Source organism: Drosophila kikkawai, chromosome 2R (genome assembly GCF_030179895.1).
Source record: "Drosophila kikkawai strain 14028-0561.14 chromosome 2R, DkikHiC1v2, whole genome shotgun sequence".
NCBI classification, from domain to species: Eukaryota; Metazoa; Arthropoda; class Insecta; order Diptera; family Drosophilidae; genus Drosophila; species Drosophila kikkawai.
In genome coordinates this window covers 23,729,916-23,735,262 of record NC_091729.1, presented here as the reverse complement: position 1 = coordinate 23,735,262, position 5,347 = coordinate 23,729,916, and positions in this window count along the sequence as shown.

The window sequence follows — 5,347 nt, the reverse complement described above, 5'->3', positions numbered from 1 at the left end:
GCCACATTATTATTTTGTAGTTTGTCAACTCCGACGGAGACGTCTCTCGAAAAACCCGAAAATAAAGGCGTTTGCGAGAGATGAGAGCGATGTGATAATTCAATGTCGTCCGGCCAGCGCACGGATGCAGATACAATATCTTTTTATACAAGCGATGACCGCGCAGGCCTCAGGAATTGTAATTACACGCGGCTGTCGCGCATTTGTATCTTCATTTGTTGTATCTGTATCTCGCGTAAATGTATCTGCATCTGTATCTCTGTCTATGTGTGGCCAACAAAAGGCCTTAGCATAACAAAGCCCTGGTTGTAAGCTCTCCTTTCTGTTTCGGTTAATAAGCATCGCCTAAATAGTGTCAATGATTAATTGCTTTTGTGATTAGATGGAAATTTAATAGATTTCGTTGTTGTTTTTTATTCTAATTGAAATTCTATCAAGGTGCCAGGGCGTAGCCGGAGGCACGTCGGCATTTATCTGTCTCTGCAGCATCATTATTACCCTCGGCACAGCAAGAGTGAGTTCAGTTATTTGTCAGCTTTTTTTTGTATTTATTTTTTATTTGCTCTGCTACCGCGCCCTCTGGAAATGCTAACCCATCTCTTAGTGCTCGTGTGCACTCGTAGAAAATATATAATTATCTTTAAATTATTATAATTAGTTAATGTTATTGATTGAATATTCAAGAAAAGGAAAAGAAGCCTTAATAGATACTTTAACTACCATAGTTGCCTGTGATTTCAACCTGCTGTTTCTAGTATCTAATATACTATATTAAAATAATCTCTCCCCTATTTATAAACCCCTTTCTTTCTGTGTACAAAATAAGCTGTCTCATTGTTACCAATTTCGAATTCAAATTGAAATTCACACGCGTCACGCTGCCAAGAAAGAAGTGCAAGAAAATGCTTGATCTGCTTTGGTAGCTACTCCTCTTCCCCACCAACTTGTTAGCACACTCTCCACACACACCATACACACACCCACCCACCTATGTACATCCCACACCCAAATGGAATTCTTCTTATATTAAATGTGTGTAATGCCACCGCAAAAATCCCCAAAGCCGGCCCAAGACCACAGCCAAAGAAACGGAAATAGATACGTAGTCCAAGTGCAAGCTGAAGAAGTCCTTCCAATCTGTTGAAATCCCACACAAAGTCGCTAAAAGAAAACACACATTGAAAGGGGAAATTCAAGTGGAAATTACTCAATTACAACTACGTGCGGCTAGGGGTTGACTTTTTTCGAATTGCTACCGACGGACGCGTCGTCCTGATGTGAAACCCTACAAATCGAAGGCTATATATGTGATATATGCAATGTTTTGCGATAATTACACTACATAAAAGCCAGGGGGAGACAATTATGTAACCCGATAAGCGGCGGGCAGTGTGGAAAACTCTAGACAGAACTTGTGAAATTAATAACTGACTCCCCTCGCTGGCCAAACATATTTATTACAAATAAAGAGACAAACACAAAAGGCAAACAAAACACACAAATAAACACTGAGAGACTTGGCCCAAAACATTCGAAAGACGGTACAACAAAGCGTTTTGGAGCATTTAATAAGCTTAACTAAGCAGGTGGAGCAAGGGGGAGAAGTACTACATGCCGGAAGAGGGAGAGGGTCTAAGACGCCCTAAAGTGTTGACATTTTTCTGTGGTGCGAATTTGAGCAGAAAACTCAATTCTGGTTACTATAATTGTATCTTTTCTTTGATTGCTTTGATCACTGGCGGGGCACGTAATGGATATTTAAGCCTCTGGGCTGAGAGTGTGCTCTATAGGAAGGTGGATTGATTAGCACATAAGGATTTGCTTTTATTTGGGAAAAGATACAATCGGTTTTAATGGGGAATCGTTTTAAGAAGCACGTAACTTTGAGATTGAGGGGATTAATAAGAGGTCTTAATGAGTTCAACAGGAAAATTTGATAGAAAGAAAAGCTGTTTAATAGCACTAAGATCAATAATTTCCACTTTGAAACTAAGAAGATTCATAAAAATCAATTCCAAATAGTCTTTGCTTTTAATCTTTCCGTACAAATAGTACAATCCCGTATCTAACCCCCCAAAAGATACACAAATTCCACCTTTAGATACAAATAAATATCTGCCAAGCAATAAAAGATACTTGCGCATCTTGCAGCTACTTGTTCCGCAAGTTTCTGATTGGCTCAGCTCCAGGAAAGTTGTTTGATTAGACACTTAAGAGTATCAGACAAATGGCTGGTTCAGTAAGAGATGCAAATGTATCTAGCAGATACATGGACATTAAATTCGCCCGCCAACCACCCACAAATGTATCTCGTTTCGTTTCGATTCCAACATTTCCCAATTCATTTCCAATTCCCATTCCAAATCCCATTCCAATTCCAATCCCAATTCAAATTGTGTGCGCACACTCTCGCTGGCTGCGCGAGTGTATTTGTATCTTGTATCTTGTATCTGTGTGTGCAACTCGCTCTCACTCGCTCGCTCGCTCGCTTCCTAAGCATCAGCTGGCCCTCTCGCACCTCGATTATTTTATCTGTCGCGGAGGCAGCCAATCGGATGGCTGTTTCATAGCCAGGTGAGGCTAACCGAAATAAAAGGCGCTTGTACCACACCTTAATCACGCAGCGAGGGCTGTTCCGAGAGTTTTTCTTTGGTTTACAAAAAACAAAGCACTCCTCATAGAGATCCCATTTTATGGCCCCAACACCTGATGAGTATTTTGAGCACTGGCCTCCGAGCTTGCCCTGGCCTGGGCCAGACTACATAAATTCGTTTTACGCTCTTTTAATTGAGTTAGCTAATTAAATGTTCCGCCTTCCACCCACTCTACCCCCCCTTCTCAGTGCGGTCCGGTGATGACCAGTGTCCTCCCCCTTCGGAGTCGCGCTCTGTGGGAACTGCCACAGCTTTGGCGGGCATAAAAATGTGCGCCGTAATTGTCGGTTGCATTTAATTGTGATTGGACACCACTGAAAACTCGGACAGGGCTGTGTATTTTATTAGTTGGAAACGAATTCCTTAAGAAAAAAAGTGTTACCAGCTTGGTATTTAAAGCAACAGAGTTGCCAGATGGAAATATTTAGGGAAGGACTTGAAGGATATTCATTGTTGGAAAAGAAGGTAAGAATTTTTTTTTCCTGCTTATTGAAATCGATTAAATATATTTATAAGTTCATTATAATATTTAGAAGGTAATTTAATTTTAAGGATTAAAATGTGACCAGACTAGAGTTGAAAGGATTCATAAAGGATCCTCGGTCTGAATATACAAAGTGTATTGCAACTATTTGCAATTTAATTTATATTATTATATTTATATATTTAATTAATTTAATTTTTGTTTTTAATTTTTTGCTTTGGTCACTCTTTTCTTTCAAAATCACCACCCTTTAAATAAATCATTAACTCCACCTACCTTTAAACTGCTGCAAAATGTATTTGAACTGTGCAACTTTTCACATTTTCCCAGGCCCCAGTAATTGTTGTGCACACACCTCCCCCCGCCTCCAAAAAGTCCAGCTCCCAGCCCCCTTTACCTTATAATTTCACGCAGTGCTAATTAATTGCCCAACAATCGAAGCGTTTTTGGAATGCAGCCTAAAGAGCGTGGGAACTGGCCGAAAAGTGAATGAAAAGTAACTCCAATTTCGAGAGGGGGTGGAGTGAAGTTGTCGCCCAAAAGAGTTTTCACACCTGATTTCAAGTCTTCTGCCTTCTTTGAATATATTTCCAATGGTCTCTACTAGGAGGAAGCCTAGAGCGGAGGCAGCAAATTCAATTAGTAATAAACAAGGCCTTGATATATGAAGGCCTCCCTCTCCTATACCCCGCAGGCCCCTATCGATCGTAGAATCCAGATTTTCAATCCAAGATCCCAGATTCGAGATCCACACATGTGTGTGACTATAAAATTTATTAAAGCCCAGGGGCAAATCGATTGCGTGGGCACTTGTCTTGCCCTAAAGTTGAAGTTGAAGCTGAAGCTGAGGCCAGGCAGTTGGAGTTGCAATTTGAAGTTGAAGCATAATAAAGCAATTCAGGGAAATCATTTGGGAGGCCATTTGAAGTGCGCCTATTAAAGGCGGCAAAAAGAAATCACAGCCAAGAAGCAACAAGCTGTAAACTTGTTGTAGATCAAAAAAAGAACAATTTAAGAGATATTCGCACACACGTTCTTGGGGTTTAAGAACAATTGGGGAAGAGATGATAGGATGTATTATATTTTAAAATATATTAGAGGGATAATTAAGCATTTAGATTTGGAAAAATATATAAAAAATTGATATTTAAAAGTAGAAAACCAGTATATAAAATATATATTTAAGCATGTAAATATTAATATAACATTTTTAATGGTCCTAAAATGTGTTAAAGCATTTTTAAAGCTTATTTTATCAATAGTTGGCTTATAATTTAGCGGTTATTTATTATTTAAATTCTTTTAATAGTTTTAAAATTGAGAAAAAGCTTTAATTATATCAAAATTTAATATATAAACTATAGTAAAAACCTGTTAAACCTTTTGTTGCCATATTATTTCCCCCTGAACTGTATATAAATGTGGAAGAAGGAGTCCAGTGGTGGTGGCAAAGGGCGAGGCGGCACCAACGCAGCGTAAAGAGATCAAAATGAAACCATTTGGAGAGCCGGAGGAGCAGAAATCAGGGTGAAGAGGCCACAGACCAGGGAGACCCTGGAGTTTGCAGCTCAGCTACACCTCCCTTACCCGCCCCGCCCCAACCCATCGCAACGATCCTTGCCCGACTCCAACCTCTACCTCGGTAGAGGGGCCTGTGTGTGTGTGTAAATCATTGGGGGGCGTATAACGCAGCTCTTTGCTCTTCATTTGTTGTATTTTATGCGTACATGTTCGCAGAAAACTCGTAAAATTATTAAAAATCGTTTAAGTATTTCGGCATCTTTCATCGCTGCCACAGCGGAAGCAAAGTATGCCCGGATCCCCCTCCAAAAAATAAAGAAGTCTCTTCATGAGATCGGAGAAGTCGCCTCGTCTACAACATTGTTTTCCATAATCATTTTCCCTGCTCCACCCCAAAAAAAAAAACCCCCCCAACTCCAGAGGCCGCCTTGCCGTCTGCCAAACTGTGCGGGTGTCAAGTGATCGATGTGGCATGAAACATATATATATATAGCATATAGTATGGTATATATAGGGAGAGGGTTATATTGGGGCAAGCGACCTGCTGCCCTCGGGCCTTCTCCTAAATACATGTTATTAATGCTGTTATAAATTGATTTTCCCGCTGACCCAGTCTGCTCTCTGTCTGTTCCAGTTCTGCTTCCCACAGATCTATCAGATCACAGACGTTGTGCATTATCTAATGGTT